At 41.9% G+C, this 27,762-nt stretch overlaps 2 long non-coding RNA genes across 3 annotated transcripts in view; one reads left to right on the top strand and one right to left on the bottom strand.

Moving 5' to 3' along the window:
* Window positions 1–1,004: 1,004 nt before the first annotated feature.
* Window positions 1,005–25,801, top strand: LOC127932276 (uncharacterized). The gene is made up of 2 exons (XR_008144689.1): window positions 1,005–1,146; window positions 24,387–25,801. It is a non-coding gene; the product is annotated as an uncharacterized LOC127932276 (long non-coding RNA).
* The window catches only part of LOC118389138 (uncharacterized), a 44,224-nt gene continuing 18,408 nt past the window's right edge, over window positions 1,947–27,762 (bottom strand). The window contains exons 2-4 of one of the 2 annotated variants that reach the window (XR_008144688.1): window positions 4,722–4,852; window positions 3,288–3,441; window positions 1,947–3,192 (exon numbers count right to left, since the gene is read on the bottom strand). This is a non-coding gene — a long non-coding RNA (uncharacterized LOC118389138). Of the gene's footprint in view, window positions 3,193–3,287; window positions 3,442–3,811; window positions 4,702–4,721; window positions 4,853–27,762 lie in introns of those variants that run through there. The other variant, XR_004826679.2, reaches the window with a different exon arrangement.

The following is a 27,762-nucleotide window of genomic DNA, read 5'->3' as shown; positions in this document are numbered from 1 at the left end:
GCAGTCCCCATGTTTTGACTCACTCAGTCCCCCCTCCATGAATCATGGTTAGCACCTCTGTCAGTCTGTGAGGGAGTGTTGGCCAACCGGCCCTCTGATTCGCTGGAACCCTGTAAAATCTCAACTGGCTTTGACCTCTTGTGTTGCTAGGCAATGCTGAGGGGAGAACTAGGCCCTCTTTGAAAAACAGGTTGGTGTGTGTTCACACTGGCTGACCAGAGCAGACCCCGCTCTGCCCCTCAGGCAGACCATTAAGTACACAGGAGGGAGCCTCTGGACAGACTCAAACTGGATTTTACAAACACAGACAGACTGGCCTACAACTGGACGTCTCAGCCAAAAATATTGTACATTTGCACAGAGGGCTGTTTTCCCGGACACGGATTAAACCTTGTCCTGGAAAAATAAGCATATTCCATGTTCCTTAAAAATTTGGCTACTGGAGGTTCTTAATTTAAAGTGCCTTTAAGTCCAGGACTATAGGCTTAATCTTTGTCCAGGAAACTGGCCAAGGGAGTCCAGATTTAAAAAAAGAGTTCCATCCTTGACAGATGACAAAGTAATTGTGGCCCTCAAGGCATCTGAGGTCATGGGTAGTAAAACATTACATTTCTTCAAACCATTGATAAAATATTCACTTTGAGTCAATGTGAGTCCATGATCAGGGGGTATCATGCAGCTCATTGTGTCCACTAAACACACAATAACAAAAAGAGAGGCGGATAGGTAAAAGGAAGGGAGGAACAGGAACTCTCTCTGTGTGTGTGTGTGTGTGTGTGTGTGTGTGTGTGTGTGTGTGTGTGTGTGTGTGTGTGTGTGTGTGTGTGTGTGTGTGTGTGTGTGTGTGTGTGTGTGTGTGTGTGTGTGTGTGTGTGTGTGTGTGTTTTGGAGGGTCTGACTGTGTGGTCTGCTGATGGAGGGGAATTCCATACTCCAGATCAACTCCACCCCCCACACCCCACCCCCCTCCCCCCTCCAAAGTGCAACCTAGCGCAGCATAGACACCCTGATATACTAACACTAGTTGGGATGGGGTGGGGGGTGGAATGTGAGTAATTGCAGCTTGCAGCATGGAGGAGTACACATTGCCAACAGGGTGAAAAAAGAGAGCTTAACACAAGCACGGAAAGTCAATCATTCCCCGGGGTGAGTCAGATTTAAAAGTAAATCACATCGACCAATGTGTGGAGACATGACATTGGAGGTTGTTTTGTAAAGTCATGGTCAAAACAATGTTATTTATGAAAAAAGGAAGTGACATCAGTGTTGATAGTAAAAGAGGCGACAGGGGACACTTTTATCCTATGACTTTGTTTAGAGTGGTGTATCAAAAGGGTCGGGTCCCTTCTTGTTTAAATTTAGCTTGTTTTGCGGCGTTTTTAAACCTACCAGAACACTGAATAGACACAACAACAATATAGGTCTCTAACAAGCGCCTTGAACGCTATTAAGTTGCTGGTCTCCACAACTCCACAGCACAGGAAGAGCCAAGTACAACATACACCAACTTCAACAATATGTTGCCGTTTCTTGGCTTTAAATTGAGATGTTGTGTTTTTACTTACATCCTCTCATGTAAACAACCAATATTTCTGACTGTAGTTGAATGAAAATGATGTTGACTATAATAAACTACATTCATCAATCTGACTCCATTATTAGGTGAATAAACACTATAGGTCCATAGGCCTATTAATTGGGTCTTGTTAAGGTAGCAAGCCTTGCATCACCACTCGGAATACTACAAGTTACACGTGACCAAAAGAGCTTATGTCTTGCGATCTACGTCTTAGCATTAAATGATTGATCTAACCTTAGCTCAGAGATGCATAGTTAGCGGACAAGCATGTATGCTATGTGTATTGTGAACTATATTTACCAATAGACCTACTAAATTATGAACATAGTGTCAAAGTGTTACTCTGTAAAACGAGGGATGCATTCACTCACTAATAGGATTTATTAGTCATGAAATAATTGACACTAAACTATTACAGTGTACATGAAATATATGATACATTACATAATAACACAGAGCAAATGACTATTGACAAAATGAGACTTAAAGTGGTTCCACGTGTCTTCAGTTAATAATAATCTCAGAGAAAAAAATGATGTGTGTCAGGAGCTTGCTAACAAGTTCTCAAAGTATAAGCGAATTCACTGCCCTTTTAATCAAATTCAAGCGGGAACTCCCCTTAACCTGAATTAACATTTATTTGCACTTTGCAACCCAGTTAGCAATGAGCAATCGGGAGGCCGGCGTCCCTCCAGAGTACCCATCGCCTCATGGGGCGCCCGCGATATGCCACTTTGTCAAGCGGCAGCCGTGCTTCTGCTGTTCAAGTGTCGTTTTCCTCACACAGCCCACCCGCCCTTCACCCGCCCTTCACCCGCCCTTCACCCGCCCTTCTCCCGACCGGCGACACTACAGCTGACAGCCGGAGGCACGGCACTTTTTCAGCATCAAGCCAGCGGCGTGCCTCCTCCCTTTCTCCACTTATTTATTAATTTACGTTTATGATTTAAGATAGATTGGATGCCATGTCCATTTGAACGAATAATAATATAGAAAGGCTTCTCACACAGTGGGAACAAAGCCGACTGCAATCAATGTGTCATAGTTCCTTGACTATACGACGTACTGACAATGAAACAATAAAAACAAGTGCAAAAAGAAGCATGCAGATCAAAGAAAATAAGATGTAAATAAGAATAAGATCAAACCAAAATAGCCTTAAGATAAAAACCAAAATAGCCTTAAGATAAAAACCAAATGAGCCTACATTCATATAGTATGGACATTTTTTTTACCCATGTGCTTAGAGTGGAATAACTACAGTGCAGTAGCAGCATAGAACTATAATGAAAGTATATCTACATAGTGCAGTTAGGTGACATAACTATTTCATTGGTCCGGTAGACTAAAGTCATTTAAGTGTGTACAGAATATGAATAAATGGTAAGTGTGTGGTAGGGTGCAGGAGTCAGCCCGGGGTTCAGCTGTTGGATCAGTCTTGTGGCTTGGGGGTAGAGGCTGGTTTTGAGATAGGTGGTCCGAGACTTGATGCTGACCCTCACTGCAGCCGATCCCTCTCACCTGTCCGCCGCCTTCACAATCGGAGGCCCCTTTCAGCTAAAGGGTGACCTGAATCTGGACCCCCTTATCCATGGCATCCTGGGTTGCAGGTTCTTCCAAAAGAACATTGCATTCGATTTGAATAGCACAAGTTGGGAAAACAAGTTGGGAAAACAAATGTAACACCTTTAATACTATCAAAACTTACTGTGAAGAATGGTCTTCAGAAACAAGTCCCTGAAACAGGCCTCATGCGCTGCCCCAGTCCAGGTTGTGACAATGACAAGGCGGTTTGACAGAATGCAATGTAAGACCATCCGGCACACAGTTAACTTCAGGTCCTTGGCATTACAGACAGAAACCTAAGGAATTACACATTATGTTAACATCTTTCCCACCCCCTATATTTTAAATATATGTATTGTGACAGTCTAAAGACAACAATTGCAGATATTTCTAATGAGTATTTACATTTAATTTGGTAACAGTTATGTTCCTACAGTGAAAACAAAAGGCAGGAACAACACACCCAGATTCTTATCGAATCAACTCAATTTGAATGTTATGACCAGACGACAGGAATGTGCCCGATAACCAGTCAAAATACACCAACCATAAAACATGCAATTCAAGGAAACACTGGTCTTCATCATGGTTCACATTTGTTCACTCTCTAAATGTCAACTCGATGACTGATACTACACCTTAAACACTGAAAACATGTGGTCTCACCAGTTCTCTGGACTAAGGCAAGGTCAGTCGAGTTCACCCAAACCGGACTCCCATTTTAGACTCTAAATGGCCCCAGTGACCTCACCACTCAACCAAATACCAGATGCTTTGTGCCTTTTCCTCTGGCACTTCTCCATTATCAATCACAACCAACTCTCCTGTGACATGTTTATGTAAATAACCACTAGGCATTGAATAATGCCTCTCAGGTGTGTCTGCTCCAGAGTCCAGAGTCTCTCTCCCTTTCAGGATGTGTCAACATGTTAATTGCCGGGTGAAATTCTACAGATAATTCAGCTACGGAGTTGTCAGGCTGCATTTTCAAACAAAACCTTTTGGTCGTAATTGAAATGTGAGAGGAGAAGTGTGTCATTTTCACTGCCTTTTCTGGTCGCGACCAACTACACAAATCAATCGCCACTGTCGAGTTAGTTACATAAAAAAAGTGGATGAATTGGAAACAAACTCAGACAGCAGTCTGATTCATTAGTCAGGCAATTCATGACAAGAAAAATAGAATGTGGACAGATAACTGTTGGACTGTGTTTGTGCCAAGACAACGCCCCACGAATCAGTGATGTGGCCTCCCAGCCAGGTCGTATCTGTGTCTGTCCCCCGGCAGATCAAATAACCCCCACAATGCTGAGTGGCTAGAATGGGGAGGACTGAATAGAAAATGCCGACCTTGAGGGCCTCAATGTGAAAGATATAACTAACTCCAGTTGGCCCCCTATCAGTACATACCAGATAGTCATATATTTGGATTTAATCTGTTTATATTTTTAATCCCAGCCAACGTCCCTGCAGGAGGCCTTTTTGCCTTTTGGTAGGCCGTCATTGTAAATAAGAATTTGTTCTTAACCTAATTAAATAAAGGTTAAATATGTTTTTTAAAGTTGAATTGAAGAACCTTGAGGTCTTGTGAATGGTTTTGCTCTTCAATAAATCCTGTAGATACCCAATCCATTTGGGGTATGATGAAAAATGACAGCGTTCCTCTGTGGGCTGAGCCATCCTGTGTTAATGTGGTGCCCTACCTACCTAAAATGGGAGAATTATACATGTTAGTGCTTTACATGATGGTGCCCTTTGTAAAGGGTACCTTATTGTAAAGTGTCATCTTATAACTTTATCACAAGTATTGTATAAGGCCAGAAATATGAACCCCTGACAAAGCCACATTGTTGTTCAGTTACAGATGATAAAGATTAGATAAGCACAACCTCACTGCACCAGTGCTTCTAACAATAACAGAACTATATGGGTGGCTGTTAAATGTAAATGGTGCACTAATCAAATCATATGAGAAACAGAATGTTCAAGGGGCCACTGTGAATTTGTGTACATTTTGGTAAACATGCCATGGCAAACGATCAAAAACCAAAACATTTTTTTATCAACTGTAAGCAAATGATATGAGAAACAAAATGGATCCATATGCCGCTGGGCATGAGTCAATCAACATGCCATACGATCTGTATACAGAAGCAGATAAATAATGAAGGCCCCATGACTGTTGCACGACAAGCCTTTACTTACCATGTTCTACCTATGGCCATTGTGGTTCTCTCTGGACGTTTGCACAAAAACAGCCACTAAAGGGAAAGCATCCCTTTACGCCTTTTTGGCTACTTCCTAATAGTTTTACACAGAATTCTGTCCTTGTCTCCTGTCTTATTAGACTAAAAGCTCTGGACAAGTAAAACAATGGGTGCATCTCAATAGTAAAAAAAAAAACCTACCTATCCTCCTCGTCTTCCCTTTACCTGAACAGACATGAAAGAACTGGAGAGGTGAAAACAAATTCACAATATTGACACCCACAATGTTGCTTTCACCTATTCTGTGTTTTCAGATTAATCGAGATGAAGGCGAGGAGATGAGGTGAGGCAGCCTCTTCAGGCCATTTAAATGCAAAACATGTGAGACCTAAAGGCTTTTTTACCTATCACTGGTGATGAATAAAATAAACAGAAGAACCTCTGTCTCATTGGCCTTTATGGCAAATATATTGTAAGTGTCAGTGGAGGCTGCTGAGGGGAGGACGGCTCATAATAATGTCCGGAACGGAGCGAATGGAATGGCATCAAACACATGGAAACCATGGAAACCATGGAAACCATGGGTTTGATGTATTTGATATCTTTCCACTGATTCCGCTCCAGTCATTACCACGAGTACGTTCTCCCCAATGAAGGTGCTACCAACCTCCTGTGGTAAGTGTACAGCATGTCAGTGTGACGGCAAGCTGATAGCTTTGGGAAGCTGAGATCAAGTGTGAGAGGTGTGGCTCTCATGCTCAATGGGAGTGTAGTTGAGTTACAAGAAGCATAGTTGTCTCGAACAATGTGGACAGCAATACCTAACGCCTCCCAGAGACAGTACAGTACAATTCGCACCGTCATCGCTGAGGCATTGTTTCGATAGAAACCCTAGGCATGCACTCTCTCACGCACATGGGGCCCGTGCACACTCAGGTTGTACAACTAATGTACAACACATTTGACACATCGGGTTGTGATAAAGCTGAGAGTTTTTCTGCACAAAGACCATTGGAGATACCGTACAATAGTTTTATAAACACTTTTGAGCAGACAAACTCTGTTGTATCACAAACATACCAGTTGTATCACAACCATCAAATGCGTTGTACATCAGTTGTACAACCTGAGTGTGTACAGGGCTATGGACACACAATGATCCACATAGGGCACCCTCCTTCACAAACAAACCCTGAGCGAAACCCAAATCTTCCCCGGCAGCACAATGGGTCCTGAACACACATTTATAGACCTTACTATGCCCTTTGATATACAAGCCTCTTTTTCCCACACTTAATAATTAACCAATGAAAGGCTAGACGGATAGGGGGGGACTTAGACGTCGTCGCGTGAACACATGAACTTTTCCTCCCTTCCTGCCGAGATGGCAAGCGAGGTCACCTGATCCCTCCACCAGGCAGCGATGACGTATACCACATCCCCTCACTTCAGCTGGGCAGCCAGTCGTGTAAGGAGAGGTTATTATTGTTGTCTCTTCTTTTCCCCCTACAAGTCTGACATAATCAGTCCACGCCAGTGGTGCGTAACGTGGCGCATGAATAAGACATCATCTCTGTGGTCTCTTTTTTCCACTCTAAATGTTTAATAAGTGATGAGATAGAAGATGATCTGTGACATATTTAGAGCAGTTGTTAGTGACAGTCTGTTGGCTCGGATGTTTTGGACAATAGATGATTTCAAAGTGATCATACGCTTTGAGCGTACTTTGTTGTCAGAGAAAGTGGTGGAGGTGTGTGTGTGTGTGTGCATAAGTGTGTGGATCCTTGTCTGTGTGTGTGGCCTACAAATGGGATAGGAAGCATCTTTCACATGTCGGTAATGTTTGAAATTCTCTTGGGGATTAGAGTAGCTGTAGCTCAATTTCAAAAACCTTAATTCTTCTCTTTAGTTGAAGTAAGACAAAGCCGAACCAAAACAATGAGCAGTTCCCAGATCCAATTTCCGACTCAAACACAACAAGTGCCTATTTTTAAATTCTTTTGAACCAGCTATGCCACATAGGAGTGCCCATTATTGTTTCAAATGCTTTGTTTAGTCCTACCAGAAAAAAAAAATGCAGCAATGGTACAGTAGCTTGGGAGAGATAGAGCTGAGGTGGCAGTCGGAGGGTTTCAAATGGTGAGTGTTATACGTAACGCACACAACGGCCAGTGTGAAATTCTATCATGGACGCCCACTGGAGGTTCTCACATGGTTTACACAGGGCAGTGTCATGATGAGATAGCATCAGGTATGTTGTTGTTCCACAGATTACAGCTCACCTGCAATTATTATATCATCAAAATAATAGCCGTGATCTCATATGTTTGGCTTCATGTAAAACGGCCCAACACCAATTTGCTCTTCCAAACTAACATCTCGCTCAAGTTCTTTAGCATTTTATGCTAACCTCCGAGTTAAAGATGTTCGCCTAATTTCACTTTATGTGACAAAACAAGCAAGTATAGCGTAGAAAATCATTGGACCATCTACACCTCTGTGAAATAAAACCAAACATATTGTATTTTCAGCTGTTTGAAGCTGGTGTACAAAACCTAAAGTTAAAGAAGCAAAAACTAAACTTAAGACCGAAAGCATAGAAATAGCTCACATAGAGCAGATCTGCTGCTTTTTAGACTTACGTTCAAGGAGAATGACATATCTATAACACTCACATTTCTATGTGAACTTGGTCAGGTCACCCAAAAAGTTACATATTGCAGCTGCAACTTTGCCATCAAATCAAAATACAATGACATTTGGTGGTAGCTGTTTCTATTTTCTCTCATTAGTAAAACTACGTAAAAATGAGCACCAGAACAAACCAGGAAAACAAAATTATCTCAGAATACTGTTAATTTCTTGACCTGTCTTTTTCAAGCGAGACAAATGTCCCTCTAGACCAGGCCTGGGCAACTCCAGTCCTCTGGGGCCTGATTGATGTCACACTTTTACCCCGGGCCCAGCTAACACACCTGACTCCAATAATCAACTAATCATGATCTTCAGTTAAAAATGCAATTAGTTTAAATCAGGTGTGTCTGCTATGGATGGGGGACAAGTGTGACACCAATCAGGCCCCCGAGCCCTGGAATTGCCCAGGCCCGCTCTACACCCTGACATTGATCAACCGAACAGGCAGCCATTTTGAATGCTCAGACACCAGTTGGCATGATCTGCTGACAGACAGGCATTGTTGCTCTCTGCCTGTGGACCCGAGTCATTTCCATGGCAACAGTAAAACTCTAGCTTTCCTTGGCACTGGTCGATCTCCACCAAGGCCACAGCGAAAGACAACCCACGTCTTCCGATAGCTGGGCTTTTGGGATAAACCAAGGGAATATATTTATTTGCCTTCGAATCATTGGCTGTCCTTAGACATATCCCAAATGAAATGAAAACCCCTACAGTTGTACTCAATATTTCCTTTTTGGCAAGTGTATGATGAGCCCATATTAAAGAGACACTATCAAAATCTCCATGACACCAAAAATAAATGAGGGATTTAAGCAAGGCTTACCATATCATCAGCCTCCCTTTGACTTCAAAGCTGTCTGTTACGGCATCCATGTTAGATAGCTTTCAGGCAATACATTCAGGAGATCAGCAATCCCACCCTCCCCATGCTGACATCCCCCCATGATGGGCCAGTATGCACTTGTTGCTTTTATGGGTGTCTTGGAAGACCCGCTACACTGACGTCTGTGAAGATACTGCTTGACTTGGACACGCTCTATCACATTAGAAGGGCTTAGGGCTTTGGGACCATGTTGAATCGCCACTGTCAAAAAGTGGCATGGCCACCCTTTAACCCTTTAATCAGATGGAGATTTCTGCCAATGGAAATGCGACAATTCAGACGGGAGGCATCATTCGTTCTGTAAGGCTCCTGCTTCCCCCCCTTTTCCCGGAGACATACAACTGTCTGTTTGAGATAATGTACTGTGTAATATACTGTGTCTCTAATATATCTACTGTGATACAGTATCATATGTCTCGAATATATCTACTGTGATACAGTATCATATGTCTATAATATATCTAATGTGATACAGTATCATATGTCTCTAATATATCTACGGACAGTATTGGAACAGAATCAGTTATAGTCTCCTATTTATGAAATGGCTCAAATGAGGACACGTAACAACGAACATTTTGCAGGATCTATTGGTCAGCATTCTCAGTTCGATGCAAAAAAGCTATCGCAACATCTACACATATTTGTTAATTCATACACCCTCGATCGAAACAAGCAGATATTCAGTTGCCTTATTTAGGTATAACTATAGACAAAAGTGTTGTACTTTAGATTGCCCTTGCATCGTTGTTACAATTATTAATATTTTTAAAGCTCCTACCCCCAGGAGCATTAGCTGGATCGCCAGATGTATTTGAGCGGTCAAAGTCAAACAGAGCACTCGGAGCAGTGCTTTAGTTTTGCCGCTTTGAGAATCCACTCTGTTCTGTCACTTGGCTGGGAATATCACACGGGTCCCTCAAAATAAACCGCCTCTCCTCCACTGACTGCCTCACTCGTAGATGTTATGAAAATGACACAGAGAGAAATTCCTATGCTTTATCTCATTCGGGCCCATCCTAACACGTTTCTGGACACAGCTGGCAATCCGCCACCTCTCCTCTCCTCTATCATCCCCCTTTTTCTTCTCTTCTACCCCTGCTGGCTTACATCCTTTTTTGTGAATAACTCCCTCCCTCCCTCTCCCTTCCCCCCTCCTCCTCTTCCCACTGTCCTTCAGGAGTCCTGACTTTGAGTGAGCCACTCACCAGGTGCTCCTCACCAGCCGGCCCCGTCGTCATGGTTACTGACCAGAATCACACCCAATCGCGAGGCGGTCGACACCCTGGAGATGGGTCCCTGAAGCCCGAAGGATGAATCATATCGTACACATAGGACATTTACGTCCTCTATCACTGTCTTAGAGGGAAAAAGAAGAGTTGAAGGGGTCAATATCTAATGCTGTTTTTATCATTTGAAAAGGTTCAAAATAGTGTAAAGGGTCAAAGACAAGATGGTGCTCAATTTACTAGCGGAATGGCACATCTGCCATCAGAACATTACCGCTGACTGAAAGATTGCCTGATTGAAAATGTCTTGGTCAGATGTCAGGTAACTATAGGAAATTAGTCTAATAGCTATATCTCGCCATAAGGCAGGATAATTATGGATTTCCATCTGGCCTACAAGGGGTCCTGTCGTCCAGTGTAATTATCCTGTATGGGCGGCACTTAATGACCAATGAGAGACTGGTGAATTAGTCAGCACTTTCGGCATATTGAATTAGCCAATGCTAAGTTTATTGATACCTATTATGTTTTGAGTCAATGTCAGTTTCTTGCTTGAAGAGATGTTTTGACACCAATGTCAACATGTACGTTGGCAACAGCTTCAACCAACGCAAACAAGCAATGACAAAATCCGTTCTGATTAATGCAAAACATTATTCAACATATAAACTCAGCAAAAAAAAGAAACGTCCTCTCACTGTCAACTGAGTTTATTTTCAGCAAACTTAACATGTGTAAATATTTGTATGAACATATTTGTATGAACAAGATTCAACAACTGAGACATAAACTGAATAAGTTCCACAGACATGACTAACAGAAATGGAATAATGTGTCGCTGAACAAAGGGGGGCTCAAAATCAAAAGTAACAGTCAGTATCTGGTGTGGCCACCAGCTGCATTAAGTACTGCAGTGCATCTCCTCAGCTCTCCTCCTCATCTCTCCAGTTCTTGCTGTGAGATGTTACCCCTCTCTTCCACCAAGGCACCTGCAAGTTCCCGGACATTTCTGGGGGGAATGGCCCTAGCCCTCACCCTTCGATCCAACAGGTCCCAGATGTGCTTAATGGGATTGAGATCCGGGCTCTTCGCTGGCCATGGCAGAACACTGACATTCCTGTCTTGCAGGAAATCACGCACAGAATGAGCAGTATGGCTGGTGGCATTGTCATGCTGGAGGGTCATGTCAGGATGAGCCTGCAGGAAGGGTACCACATAAGGGAGGAGGATGTTTTCCCTGTAATGCACAGCGTATAAGGGAGGAGGATGATTTCCCTGTAGCGCACAGCGTTGAGATTGCCTGCAATGACAACAAGCTCAGTCCGATGATGCTGTGACACACTGCCCCAGACCACGATGGACCCTCCACCTCCAGATCGATCCCGCTCCAGAGTACAAGCCTCGGTGTAATGCTCATTCCTTCAACGATAAGTGCAATCTGACCATCACCCCTTGTGAGACTCAGTGAAAAGTACTTTTTGCCATTCTCGTCTGGTCCAGCAATGGTAGGTTTATGCCTATAGGCGACGTTGTTGCCGGTGATGTCTGGTGAGGACCTGCCTTACAACAGGCCTACAAGCCCTCAGTCCAGCCTCTCTCAGCCTATTGCGGACAGTCTGAGCACTGATGGAGGGATTGTGCGTTCCTGGTGTAACTCGGGCAGTTGTTGTTGCCATCCTGTACCTGTCCCGCAGGTGTGATGTTCGGGTGTACCGATCCTGTGCAGGTGTTGTTACAAGTGGCCTGCCACTGCGAGGATGAACAGCTGTCCGACCTGTCTCCCTGTAGCACTGTCTTAGGCGTTTCACAGAATGGACATTGCAATTTATTGCCCTGGCTATATCTGCAGTCCTTATGCCTCCATGCAGCATGCCTAAGGCATGTTCACCCAGATGAGCAGGGACCCTGGGCATCTTACTTTTGGTGTTTTTCAGAGTCAGTAGAAAGGCCTCTTTAGGTGGCCTAAGTTTTCATAACTGTGACCTTGCCTACCGTCAGTAAGCTGATAGTCTTAACGACAGTTCCACAGGTGCATGTTCATTAATTGTTTATTGTTCATTGAACAAGCATGGGAAACAGTGTTTAAACCTTTTACAATGAAGATCTGTGAAATTATTTGGATTTTTACTAATTATCTTTGAATGACAGGGTCCTGAAAAAGGGCTGTTTCTTTTTTTGCTGAGTTTACATGGAATAGAATTCTTCCTACTGTTACCGATGTCAAATGGCTAGCTAGTTAGCGGTGGTGCGCACTAATAGCATTTCAATCGGGTGACGTTACTCGCTCTGAGACCTGAAGTTGTTGTTCCCCTTGCTCTGCAAGGGCCTCGGCCTTTGTGACACGATGGGTAATGATGCTTCGAGGGTGGCTGTTGTTGATGTGTGCAGAGGAGCCCAGGTAGGGGCGAGGAGAGGGACGGAAGCTAAACTGTTACACTACCACTTTGGAAGGTCAAGATGGATAGAAAAGGTGCACATGGCATTGTGAGCGGCTCACAGTATTATCTGATTTGTCTCTCTGTCATTGAGCAGATGGTTGTCTTGGTGTTGTGAAGCCCTGTCACCTGAACGAGACCAATTTATTGTCCATTAAGATGAAATCAATGCCATCTCTATGATAACCTGTTGTAAATGGGTTGCTGTGCATCCATGGGTAACCTGGCTGATGTGTATTGACTCTGAGCCAATGACTGTATATATGAATGGACAAAGCCTTCGATCTGCTGCTCTGTACCATCACTCATTCATATATCTGTATGTACATATTCTTTATCCCCTTACACTGTGTATAAGACAGTAGTTTAGGAATTGTTAGTTAGATTACTTGTTGGTTATTACTGCATTGTCGGAACTAGAAGCACAAGCATTTCGCTACACTCGCATTAACATCTGCTAACCATGTGTATGTGACAAATAAAATTGGATTTGATTGGATTTGATTTTGATCACGTGACACCATTCATTCCTATGTGAAGACTAAATAGCGCATTGATGCCAAATTAAGTTGGTTAAGATGACATAACATGCAGAGTTTGAGGTACTTGCTGGGCCAGTAACCAAAAGGTTGCTGGATCGAATGCCTGAGCTGGCAAGGTAAAAAATCGAATTGTTCTGCCCCTGGGCAAGGCAGTTAACCCACTGTTCCCTAGGCGTCGATGACGTGGATGTCGATTATGGCAGCCCCAACCTCTCTGATTCAGAGGGGTTGGGTTAAATGCGGAAGACACATTTCAGTTGAATGCATTCAGTGACTAGGTATCTCCCTTTCCTTTTCTCTTTCCCTATTCCAGGAAGTTAAGTTTTTAGGCTAGCATCGGTTCTAGAACATACATCTGTGGTATTAAAAGCAATTATTGGTACCATGACTGTCTTCAAAACATGTTTTGTTTTTACAAGAAGATTGACCATGAAGATTGCCATTTTCCCATTCACTATAATGGGGGATCCAGTTTTCTGCTAACAATACATGCAGTACAGAAGTCGGCCTTGAACTTCCATGACTTCAATGAGAGGGGGCAGTCGTTCTACCCTGCTCTGAGCACAGCTTTAAGTGATAAGTCTAGGGAATCCATCTCAAGTAACCATTTGTGTTCATGAGGAGTTACAATGTTGAATGGTTGTCCTTGATTAAAAACAAGTGTGTGTGGGCAAATCGCATCGCTCCAAGGTACATTTTGAGTAAAAAAACATTATGGAAATATTTACTCCGACACATATGCTGTATACAAGGGCAGGGACATGTGTGACAGCGAAGGTTTTAGACTGTTTATATAATAGGCGTTGTACAAATATCCCCAATCTCTGTGCCTCAAACTATTTTTAGTTCTCTGAGAAAATCAGAACATGATAGGTTTCTTTGAAATGTTTCCAACCTTTGGATACATCCTACAGATAAATACTGCAAGAATGTCGGGCTTTGCAGGGTTTAAGAAATACGACACAGCTGTTATTTTGTTTTTGTTGCGGGTAGAAATTGAAGAGGATTCCAGCAAACAGCGGGGTCAAAGGTCCCCCCCAGTAAAGATAAGAGGTTTTTATTGAAACCACAAACAAGAGACAGATGGAAATAGATGTTCATTTTTCAGGAGCTAAGGTTCCTCCTTATTCATCATAAAAATAACAAATAGAGTTGTTATTTTAAGTTTCTTTCAGAGAACATGCTATTATTTCTGGCTTTGTATGCATAATGAAATGGCCGTTTTCCATCACTGGAACCGTCAATCACGTTTGAATAGAGCTGATGGGGATTGTGGGAACTGGAACTTCTTGAGTTTGAAAAATCTGGACACAGATTGGATAATAACCAAATGATACTTTTGCCAAAAGTTACCGACTGTAACCACATTGAGTGGTAAATAATATTGCCTGGATAGTCAATCCCATACGGAGACGCAAGACTTCTAACAGAAGGTTGCCGCTACACAACCCATAAATATGTTGAGGCAAGTTGAGTGCTCCAAAAACCCTAGATGGATTCCTTTACCTGGGCTAACTCAGTATATACGCCCCGCATTGAGAGCCTGACATTTTGGCCGCTCGCTTCTTGCCACTTCCTGCCGAGCGGCGTGTCATTGAGATTTATGAGCTCATTTCATTTGATGAACAGCCAGACGGGCAGAGGACACTGAAGAACAACCATGCTCTTTAAGACTGCAACCGCATCAGACAAGTAGCCCGCGACCGCTCCTTATCACCCAGAATAGTTTCCAACACAGGTGTCGCCACCATTATCATCAGATTAGCCATGATAGATTACGATAAAACACTTCAGCTGACATCACACTCTGTAATAAGTAATACAAAAATAAAACTTCAGCTCAAAGGACAGTAGTATAACTGTAATAACTGTGTTGTGCCCGCTTGACACAACTATTACTTAGTAATAATGTCATTATTACACTAAGAACTGTAAAATGAGATTTAATCTCAATGGCTTCCTAAGAGTGATACGTTGGACGTCATATGGTGCACTTTAAGTTGTCGTGACCTGTTATAAATGGGTCACTTTTTAAGTGAAACAAGTCCCACATATCTCCCTGTTACAAAGTCTGTGTCTCAAATGGCACCATATTCCCTATATAGTGCACTACTTTTGACATTAAAGGTTGTGCACTATATAGGGAAGAGGTTGTAATTTGGGATGCATACATCGACTTATTGGACCAGTCAGATGCTGTGAAGTGGAGGGCGAGAATCACAAGTCCCTGTCAAGGGTTCAATGTGATGTCCGGCTTTTCAAGTCCCCTTCACACTGACCATCTGAACAAACAGACTCTGACCCCACTCCTGGGCTCGGGGTGAAACGGAGGAGTGGGAGAGGAGGCAAAAGAAGAAAACAACTTGGTGGAAGAAAAGAGAGCGGTTATGTTACAAATGGTACCCTATTTCCTACATAGTGCACTACTTTTGACAAGGGCCTTTAGGGCTCTGGACAAAAGTAGTGCACTATTTAGGGAATAGGGTGTCATTTGGGGAGAGTGAAAAAGAGGGAAAGAGAGAGAGAGATGTTGCTTTGTGACTCAGCAGAAACAGTATGGGTTGATGACCAGACCAGCACGGACGCTCGACAGGTTACCCAATGCAAACCTTATAGAAAAAACGCTAGCAGTCAGACACAACAACAAACATTTCTGGGAAGCGGGGCGCCTGCTGAGGCAAAGTGGGTATACATGGAACTCGTTTAGGTTTTGTGAACATGTGTCTTCATCAGTGACTCAATGCTTAGATTAGCCTGCTGGCACTCTCTCTCTCTTAATTTCTGCTCTCTGTTTCTTTTATGTCTTACTCAGTTTTGGTTTGGTGAGTTACGGCTGGTGTGGGGTACGTGCCAGTGGGTGCCTGTACCGTACTTCCTTACCAGAATGAGCATCTAAAATGTTAGTGAGAATCAAAGCAATAAACTAACAAAAGTGACACATTCATTAATCCACTATATCTAGGGGCATCGTGATTCCCCCCAAAATATATTTAAAAAATTACATTAACATTCTTTATGGTATTGCCCTTCACTGAATGTGCTGGCTCTCCCCACATCTTAATCTGGAACACAGCCAAACAGAGCATATAATAAATCCCAGAGTCATCCTTTAATTTGAAAGTGAAGCATTCCGTATTTGGACACGTAACCCATCACCTGATTCTTAAGACTCCACCCCCAGCGCCTTCACCCTTGCAGCCATCTCCTTTCTCTGAGACATGAATTGCTTGTTGTTCCTCCCAGAGAAAAAAGCAAACATTGTGTACCGTGTCAAGGACAATCACAATTTCCCTTGAAGAGCTCTTCCAGGAAAAACTGGTTTAACAACAACAAGCTGTGTCAGGGTCGTCGACAGAGTGGTTGTGCAAGGGGTGTGAACCCTCTGCTCTCAATTTCGCTTTAGGTTTTCCCCATACACTGACTGTTTAGACAAGCGGGTTTCTGAGGAGCACATGGCCCCATCTGTGCAGTTTGACCTGTTATAAAGCAACAATATAGAATGAATGAAGCATGCATAAGGCATCAATAGAGCATGCATAAGGCATGAATAGAGCATGCATAAGGAGGCATGAATAAAGAATACTTTAGGCGTGAATAGAATGTGCATAAGGCTTGAAAGAAGAATGCAAAGGATGAATAGAGCATGCATCCGACTTTAACCTTTATTTAACTAGGCAACTCAGTTAAGAACAAATTCTTATGTTACAATGACGTCCTACCCCGGGCCAAACCCTCCCTTAACCCGGACGACCCTGGGCCAAATGTGCGCCGCCCTATGGGATATGAATAGAGACATGAATAGAGCATGCATAAAATAGAGCATGCATAAGGCATACATAGTGTTATCAATATTGCATGGGTTGCAGAATATTGCATAGCTATAGCATACCTCTGCCACACTCTTGCAGTTATCATTTTCAACATGGGAGTGGTGGACAGAGGCCTTGTGGATAACCGAGTGAGCTCATGATCGCCCTGTGCATTAGCTTCCTGCCCTAACTCAATTTATGGGCCGCCACCACAGATGGTGCTGGCAAACTCAGCTCTATACAAGTCTGATATGTTTTTAATGCAGTCTTCCCATTTGCCCCCCACTCACAACAATGATGTTATCCCATATCCACTAGGAAGCCTCTATAGCACATGTGATCCCATTCCAAAACAGGAAACAAGCAAAGCCTTTTAAAGTGAGAGCAGAAAGATTTGAAAATGATGCGGCATGTCATATTATGGCTGAGAACAGGACGGACCAGATGGCTTCCTCTCTCTGACGGACTATATTAAGCATGGCTAATGAACAGGCTGACAGCACGATGATGACCTCATCCCAACTCTATTTAGGCTTCATCCCTCCCTATAGCCTACTCTACGTTTATTTTAGCGCTGTCATGCACACTTAACTGGGGAAATGGGGGAAGAGGCCATTTATCTTGTGACAAGGGGCAGGATTAGGATATGATACAGCATCAATGTGGTTTTTCTAGCTCTGCTCTGTTATTGATCGGACAGACAGAAATCAACCAATAACAAGTGTTAGCTTACTTGTTGTTTTTAGCATTAGCATCCTGAAGTGTTTCTAATAATTGTTATTGTGAGCCCCCTAAAGTGTTTCTCATAGTTTTTAGTGTTAGCTTCCTGAAGTATTACTCATTGTTTTTAGCGTTAGCCCCCTAAAGTGTTTCTCATAGTTTTTGCGTTAGCTTCCTGAAGTATTACTCATTGTTTTTAGCGTTAGCCTCCTAAATTGTTTCTCATAGTTCTTAGTGTTAGCTTCCTGTAGTATTACTCATTGTTTTTAGTGTTAGCTTCCTGAAGTATTACTCATTGTTTTTAGCGTTAGCCTCCTAAAGTGTTTCTCATAGTTTTTAGTGTTAGCTTCCTGAAGTGTTTCTCATAGTTTTTAGCGTTAGCCTCCTAAAGTGTTTCTCATAGTTTTTAGTGTTAGCTTCCTGAAGTGTTTCTCATAGTTTTTAGCGTTAGCTTCCTGAAGTGTTTCTCATAGTTTTTAGCGTTAGCTTCCTGAAGTGTTTCTCATAGTTTTTAGCGTTAGCTTCCTGAAGTATTACTCATTGTTTTTAGTGTTAGCCCCCTAAAGTGTTTCTCATAGTCTTTAGTGTTAGCTTCCTGAAGTATTACTCATTGTTTTTAGCGTTAGCCTCCTAAAGTGTTTCTCATAGTTTTTGCCATTAGTCTCCTAAGATAACCCTGCAGAGTGATGATAGCGTTAGCCCCCTAAAGTGTTTCTCATAGTTTTTAGTGTTAGCTTCCTGAAGTATTACTCATTGTTTTTAGCGTTAGCTTCCTGAAGTGTTTCTCATATTTTTTAGCGTTAGCTTCCTGAAGTGTTTCTCATAGTTTTTAGTGTTAGCTTCCTGAAGTGTTTCTCATTGTTTTTGCCATTAGTCTCCTAAGATAACCCTGCAGAGTGATGAATACTGTATTTATCTGTGCCTCTGGCGCACAGGAGTCATTTTATATCTAACTGTGAGAAAGGCTCTGCAATGTCAAAAGCATATTGTTGTATGGATGTGCACAATATTGCGCAACATGCAATATGCCCACTAAACCACTCCAGCAATCCTGATGTCCTTGGCATAACCTTCTGTAAAATCCTAGTTGATTCAAACCCAAAATATGAGTGACTAAAACAGACCCTTGCGGCGTGCCAGGTAAACCAATTGTAGCTACGCATAATGTTCTACTTCAAATGATAGCGCTTCAAAAGTATGCTAATACTCCACATTCTGTCTTACTACTATTGCGCTCTGAGCACTTGGAGCAAAATCGAAAGCAGAATGTAGCTGGGGCTGATTAGATGGTTCGGAAAAAAAGAGACTTTGAAAATGAGGCAATCAGGGGAAAGGAATTGGCCTCAAGTGACGGCGTCAAGAGAGGGCAGCCATTTTGTTCCCGGAACCTTGTTGTTGTGATTTTGCCGTGGGAAGTCAGAGTGGTGGAATTGCAGACTTGTGAGTCACTCAGGCTTTGTTTGGAGATGGGGACGGGGTGTGTGTGTGTGTGTGTGTGTGTGTGTGTGTGTGTGTGTGTGTGTGTGTGTGTGTGTGTGTGTGTGTGTGTGTGTGTGTGTGTGTGTGTGTGTGTGTGTGTGTGTGTGTGTGTGTGTGTGTGTGTGTGTGGAGAGAGAGGGAGCAGTTATACTGCTTAGGGTGCTCATTTAGCATGGGATACGCCGCAGCATGACAGCACAGAATGGAACGGCTGTCTTCGAACCCAAGAGGGAAGAAGGGTGGACAACTTTCACAGTTTTTTTCCCACACCCCTCCCTCCTATATACCTACTTTCGGACAACAATTTGAATATGTTAAAGTGTGTTGACTCAACAAACTCTGCTCAAAGTCAGCTGAATTTTAACAAGCTTGTTGAGTGAAATTACAGACTGTTTGCTCAATACAACTCAAAACCACACGGTACACATTATCATATTTCCCAGCATGCTCTCTTGCAGGTTGATTTTCAGACTAGTTTGTTTCAATACCTGTGTTTTTGTATGTACTTGTATGTGATTGGTTGATTAATCTATTGCTACACAAACATAAATAATATATATTTTTCTAAACTGATTAAAAGTTCAAAATTCTGGATATCCTCCCTCTCGCTGGATTCCAATAGGAATTTGCAGTTCTGCATAATGTGAATTGGAGGCTTGATGTACACAGAGTTTCAGACCACTGTATTAGGCCCCAAAGAAAGGCCTTATGCTATATTTGCAGGATTAACATACCAGGAGCTTCAGACCACAGCATGAGTGTGTAGCTAAGACCCACCTTTTACTACATGTAATGTCATAAATAGTTTAATTTTAAAGATAACATTCACTTAGAGAAAGCTACAATACTGAAAACAATTGAATACAACAACCATGTCTCTGTCACTAACAAATAAAATCATGGGTGGTAACTACACTCAAAAGGCAAGGCACTCTGGGAAATATGCAGATAAGGTAGAACACATTGACTACACACAAGTTGAATTGTATGTTCACTCAACCTAAAAATTTAAGTTGAGTTTACAGAACATTCAACTTGAGAATGTATGTTTGTTCAGCTATATGTCCAAATGTTGAGAAAACTCACAATCCTATTGCAGCTGCTTGTGTCACAATTGTGTGTTGAATCAGCATGAATGCTATGTTGTTGAGCAAACTCACAATCCTATGGCAGCTGGTTGCCTTCAATTGCACGTTGAATATATATATATTTTTTTAATATATATATATATATATATATATATATATATATATATATATATATATATATATATATATATATATTTACAATGTATAGGCAAGTACATTTGGTTTAATAGTATTGATAAGAATGTTCGCTGAAACCCTACCTGAAACCCTACCTGATAAGGGGATATAGTGTGACTGTGCATATAGACTTACTCTATTGTTTGAAAGCAGTGATCCTTGCAGTAGAACATTAATCATTGATTAATATTAATTATTAAACATTTCTCAACTGACGTGAGTCACAGAACAAACATCACAAGCATACTTGTGTGTCAAGTCTGGGTCAACTATTTTGTTCAAATAAAATGGATGCCGTGTCCCAGTTTGCTTTCTGACAACTCAAAATAGGAAACATCACAAATAAATGACATCTCAAAATGATACAGTATGCACTTTCATTTCAGTCTGCGTTTGTCAACAAACCCTTTGCTGCAAGCATTCTTCCTATTTTGTGAATAGAAAAGTACTAAATCTGGCATGATCCGAATAGGAAAATTCACAGATGAGTTTTGGGGCTGCAGCCCAAGAGTATCCAAAAATAAATAGAAATATGTTATATTCTCACATATGTGCATTAAAATGTGTTGATTTACAGGTTCAACTATAGTAGTACGGAGCCCCTGTAGCAAATTAGGGTTAAGTGACTTGCTCAAGGGCACATCGACAGGTTTTTCACGGCTCGGGTAGGCAAACCAGCAACCATTCAATTACAGTATTGTTTTTGTTCATTTCATGACAGCAGTTTTGATACTTCCTGTGTTGTGAGCAGATTTTTTTATCAGCTCACTCTGGTATTTCTCTTTACATCATCCCAGAAAAAGCACCGTCCTCCATCTTCCCTTCCTCTCTTCCCATTGTTGGGGACGACTGGAACTGAGGGAGCCTGGGGTTGGGTTTTCTGCTGGGCCAGTGAAATCCATTCCCAGTAACTAGGCTAGGATTACCCCAGTTTGCTGCCACCGAATCCCCCCCTCTTTCCCAGCCCCCCAGGAGCACTAACGCCCAAGCCAGAAACGCTTTTGAAAGCCACATGAGGCAGATAGAGTTGCCAGGGACTCTGTCCATTTCCCCAAAGGCCAAGGCGTCTCTTGTATCCATCTTGGGTTATAGCCTATTTTGGCGACAACGATCGCTTTGGCATCCGAGCCCCTTGACACAGAAAGACAAAGGGCAAACAGGGCAAAATGGCCTGTCAATATCATAGAGTTCTGAAAGGCAAATCGGTAACAATTTACTTGAACCCTCCATACATAAGGTTGTCATACAGCTTATGTCAGTTGCTAAATGTTGCTATTTGTGCTGAAGCAAAAACATACAAATTTAATGATTCAATATGCACACAAATTATTTCTCAATCCCATTTAGTCTACTCAAGTTGTCAAATGTAAAAATGTATCTAATTTGAGTTGCGCCTCAAAAGTTACATTTGATATGGTGGAACATACTAATCACCACCCAGTTAAAAACACACACACAAAAATCTGAATTTCCATGGTTGATGGAGTGGTTGATGAGTTGCTAATTACGGATCATTTTGTCCAGCAGAGCGTTCATTAGCATAACATTGAAGACACCACTCGTGTGGGTGAATGCTAATGTTGTCTCATCCACCCATCCCTCTCTAGGCTATTTTGTAGGCTATACTGACTTTAAAATTTTTTTTTTACCTTGATTAAAAAAGATTGAGGAAAGAAAGCCTATCAAAAGAGTAAATAATGTTTGTATTTTTTTTGACACATGTTTTTGGGGGTGATTTAAAAAAAAAAGTAAATTGTAAATCATTTAAAAATATATCCTTTTTAGATATAACTATACTAAATATAAACACGTCACCAAACAATTGATTAAAACAAACTATTTTGCAAAGAACGTCTACTGCATCCTCAACAACACTCTACAGTAGGGTAGCACCATGGTGTAGCCGGAGGACAACTACCTTCCGTCCGCCTCTGGGTACATTGACTTCAATACAAAACCCAGGAGGCTCATGGTTCTCACCCCCTTCCATAGACTTACACAGTAATTACGACTACTTCTGGAGGATGTCTTCCAGCCTCTTGCAGCATGAACTGACATGTTGTCCACCCAATCAAAGGGTCAGAGAATGAATCTAGTATTGAAAGATTAAGCTACAGCTAGCTAGCACTGCAGTGTATACAATGTGTTGAATAGTTGACTCAAAGAGAGCGAAAGATAATAGTTGAAAAGTTTTGAACAAATACATTTCTTCTGAAATGAAGGAGAAGCAAAAGAGAAATAGAGATTGTCTTTTTTTTTCACTTTTAGTTTCACTTACTTAGCTAGCAAATGCAGCTAGCTAGTTCTGCCTACTGAAACACAAACAGAGGGATGTTATGTTAGCTAGCTAGTTATGACTATCCTACAAAACACTGGAACTCTTTCAAGGCAAGCTTTTGGTACTACTAATTTATTGGCACCAGGGCCCGCCGGTGTAAATGCTTAATGACTGTACAGTAACGTTACTGCATGACTGTAGCATGATTACTAAAGCGTTAGTTCTGAAAGCTATGCTGACTATGACGTTACTTTAGCTAATATGGTGACAACGATGTAGGTTGTGTGTAGTGGTTTGGCTTTGAAAGATTTTTTTCCCCTGGTCACATACAGCTGATGTGTTGTGCATTGAAGTCCACAAGCAAAAGGAAAAGATAAGGGGAGTAGAGCGCATAGAATGAATACAACGTGGCTGCTATGAAAGTGAACTGTGAAGAACGCGTGATCAGGGGTGTATTCATTTCACCGTTTCTGTTGAAATACATTTATTAAACGGATGCAACTGGAACAAAACGGGGAGAAACATACCTGAATTTGTCCAATAGAAACTCTCGTTTGCAACTGTTGGACTAATGATTACACCCTATATCAGCTAGATGCAGGCAAGAGTGTTCAAGGTGGTATTGAATGTCTGTCCATGTGTCACTGTCTGTCACCTCAAATTTGTCTCTTGATCTGTGTGCACCTACATTGTAAACGTTCATTAATAGGCTAGGTTGTAGCCTAGGGAAAATGTAAGTATTATGTAGTAGCCTAAATCTATCGATGTTACATTGAACTGTGTGAATGGAATATTAATGATAGTCATTCAATATGCTGTAATGGAAATAAGGTCATGCTCATTATTTTTTTTTTTTACGTCACTGACCACTGGCATAGAACTAGAACAGATGATAAGTAAACAAGTAGTGAAAGTGAACTTTAAAAGTACTTTAGTAGTACTACTACTTTACTGCTGCTCTAGAATAAATGGCTTGTTAAATACCATAACAACATGAGTAACACATTTCAACCACATGGTTTTTGTCAGCCAATGTTGCTGTTTCCTTCTGCATTTGGAAGAAGCCACATTTCTGACACCCACAAACCCTCAGAGTGTACTGTAGCAATGGTCGCCATGTGACTTTATAAGTGGCAGGGAAAAACATCTCAAACTGCCTAACGGCATAAAAATTCCCCTTAAGAACACTTTCACTTCTTACGCATGACTCTCACTTCCCTTTCCTTCTCTGTCTTTGTACAATAACGGTGAGAGGAGAGAATTTAAACACCTGCCTGTAATGACAAGGTCACACAGTGAAAAAGGATGTGCTGTGTGGGTAGTCTCCCCTTGGGTTTGTGCCGTGGGGGAGATCTTTGTGGGCTATACTCGGCCTTGTCTCAGGATAGTAAGTTGGTGGTTGATAACGTTCAAGTGGTGCGGAGGCTGTACTTTGGCAAAGTGGCTGGGGTTATATCCTGCCTGTTTGGCCCTGTTCAGGGGTATCATCGGACGGGGTCACAGTGTCTCCCGACCCCTCCTGTCTCAGCCTCCAGTATTTATGCTGCAATAGTTTGTGTCGGGGTGCTAGGGTCAGTCTGTTATATCTGGAGCATTTCTCCTGTCTTATCCGGTGTCCTGTGTGAATTTAAGTATGATCTCTCTAATTCTCACTCTCTCTTTTTCTCTCTCTGTTTCTTTCTTTTTTTCTCTCGGAGGACCTGAGCCCTCGGACCATGCCTCAGGACTACCTGGCCTGATGACTCCTTGCTGTCCCCAGTCCACCTGGTCGTGCTGCTGCTCCAGTTTCAACTGTTCTGCCTGCTATGGATCCCTGACCTGTTCACTGGACGTCTTACCTTGTCCCAGACCTGCTGTTTTCAACTCTCTAGAGACAGCAAGAGCGGTAGAGATACTCTGAATGATCGGCTATGAAAAGCCAACTGACATTTACTCCTGAGGTGCTGACCTGTTGTACCCTCTACAACCACTGTGATTATTATTATTTGACCCTGCTGGTCATATATGAACATTTGAACATCTTGGCCATGTTCTGTTATAATCTCCACCCGGCACAGCCAGAAGAGGACTGTCCACCCCTCAGAGCCTGGATCCTCTCTAGGTTTCTTCCTAGGTTCTGGCCTTTCTATGGAGATTTTCCTAGCCACCGTGCTTCTACACCTGCATTGCTTACTGTTTGGGGTTTTAGGCTGGGCTTCTGTACAGCACTTTGTGACATCAGCTGATGTAAGAAGGGCTTTACAAATAAATTTGATTGATTGATAGTTGTAAGGGGTATACATTTGATTGATTGATAGTTGTATGGGTATGAGTCTCAGGTCTGGAAGGGGGATTGTGTGTGACCTACAACTGAGTGAAATCTGGGGTGTATTTACTAGGAAGCAAATGGAGAGGGACGATCTGAACTTGTCCAATTAGAAACTCTCGTTTCGTTTCATGGTGTGCCCTAATGAATACAACCCTAAAAACGTGCTGCCCTGTCAGTGAGAATGATAATACATTACCGAAATACTACTGTTTCTCACACTTAAAATATTATCTGTGAGAATTTAAACATGAAACATAAAACAATAAAATGCGACATTCAAACGTAATGTACTAATAGGTACAATACTAGAACACGTCAAAATCTGAAGATGTAGGTCCAGCTATGTGATTTCTATTGAGTCAAAACCATGTGAATACATTTTTCCCCCTCCAAATGACAACCAAGAAACACAAAGAAACCAGTCATTTTTTTTGTCTCAACTCTATTTGAAAGGCTACAACGAAAACAACATGGAACAGTATTATGCCACTGAAAAACTTGTTCAAAACACATGTAGATGAGTGCTGCAAGCCAGTTCTGCTCAATTCATTTGGAGAAAATAATTTCATGGCTCATTAGAAATTGTCATTGTCAAATTGTTTGGAAATAATAAGATTTACTGCTATTTGTCTTTGAATTTAAAAATAAACGTTCATTACTTGTGCTATGATGTTTATCAGTTACAGCTGAACAAAGAATTCTGATATAAACACGGAGATGGAATCTAATATAGAAACAGTGAGGCTGGACAATGTTTTCTGCAATATTAGACAAAATAATGGAAATAAATTCAGTTCTTCCACATTTCAGTTCATGTAACCTTGTCTTGTTTTGAACGTTACACCAAACAAGTAACATTATTACAGACTCTTCAATGGTACGCCAACCATTTAAGCACATGGTCAATATCAGCACAAAACATGAATCATACACATACATGTCCAGTGTACCTCCAAAACCACCACACAGCAAACTCATAGTTAAGATGGCCACTTTATTTGCCTGGTTGGCCAACTACCACAAACAATCTCTCGTGACATTTATCCTGTGATTAAAATGTCGACCTCTCATGAATATCCGAAACCAGCTCCAGGCGAGAGAGAATCCATTTGAATGTTGATGTAACACAAAAGGGAAGAGGAGCGATCCCTTTGAAAACCCGACGATCTGTGGAGAACTCTGATAAACTCCTTTCAAAGCTTATAACTCCCCATGTCTTTTGGTGAGTCGCCCAGAGGCCTCCTTCTTCCATGTCCCGAAGGACTCCAGCCACCCAGGTCAAAGACGGTTCTCTCTGCAACCGCATGTCAAGCGGTTCCGATGCACCAAGTCTAGAACCGACAGGACTCTGAACAGCTTCTTGTTAATAAATATACAAATAACATTTGGTTTGATTTGATTTGAACCCTGACATTTTCCTGGTCAGTTCACGTGGTCAGGAAAAGCTGTTCCTGGTTATGACAGACCATGTTTATTGAAGTGTTACTGAAATGTTATGGAATACCATGAATTACATTACTTTCACAAACCCATCAACAGATCTGGCACAGATGAGAGGTACATTTGTCTAAAGTGTTCGATGAGCTTAGTATATTAGTTAGTAGTATTGAGCCATATTCTAAGCAGAGCTTACTACCTCCAATTATTTCCATGGATGCAACGACAAAGTAGTATCCGATGCCCTTCGATCATCTCAGTTGTCATGGAGACCAGTGGTTATACACAGTTGAAGTCGGAAGTTTACATACACTTAGGTTGGAGTCATTAAAACTCGTTTTTCAACCACTCCACAAATTTCTTATTAACAAACTATAGTTTTGGCAAGTCGGTTAGGGCATCTACTTTGTGCATGACACAAGTCATTTTTCCAACAATTGTTTACAGACAGATTATTTCACTAATAATTCACTGTATCACAATTCCAGTGGGTCAGAAGTTTACATACACTAAGTTTACTGTGCCTTCAAACAGCTTGGAAAATTCCAGAAAATTATTTCATGGCTTTAGAAGCTTCTAATAGGGTAATTGACATCATGTTAATCAATTGGAGGTGTACCTTTGGATGTATTTCAAGGCCTACCTTCAAACTCAACCTTCAAACTTTGCTTGACATCATGGGAAAATCAAAAGAAATCAGCCAATACCTCAGAAAATAAATTGTAGACCTCCACAAGTTTGGTTCATCCTTTCCAAACACCTGAAGGTACCACGTTCATCTGTACAAACAATAGTACGCAAGTATAAACACCACGGGACCACGCAGCCGTCATGCCGCTCAGGAAGGAGACACGTTCTGTCTCCTTGAGATGAACGTACTTTGGTGCGAAAAGTGCAAATCAATCCCAGAACAACAGCAAAGGACCTTGTGAAGACGCTGGAGGAAACAGGTCCAAACGTATCTATATCCACAGAAAAACGAGAACTATATCGACATAACCTGAAAGGCCGCTCAGCAAGGAAGAAGCCACTGCTCCAAGACCACCATAAAAAAGCCAGACTACGGTTTGTAACTGCACATGGGGACAAAGATAGTAAGTTTTGGAGAAATGTCCTCTGGTCTGATGAACCAAAATGTAACTTTTTGGCCATAATGACCATCGTTATGTTTGGAGGAAAAAGGGGGGGGGGCTTGCAAGTCAAAGAACAACATCCCAACCATGACGCACGGGGTTGGCAGGATCATGTTGTGGGGGTGGTTTGCTGCAGTAGGGACTGGTGCACTTCACAAAATAAATGGCATCATGAGTCAGGAAAATAATGTGGAT

The sequence above is a fragment of the Oncorhynchus keta genome, chromosome 10, assembly GCF_023373465.1.
Source record: "Oncorhynchus keta strain PuntledgeMale-10-30-2019 chromosome 10, Oket_V2, whole genome shotgun sequence".
NCBI lineage: Eukaryota > Metazoa > Chordata > Actinopteri > Salmoniformes > Salmonidae > Oncorhynchus > Oncorhynchus keta.
The sequence above is the reverse complement of the archived record's forward strand: the minus strand, read 5'-3'. Positions and strand labels throughout refer to the sequence as shown.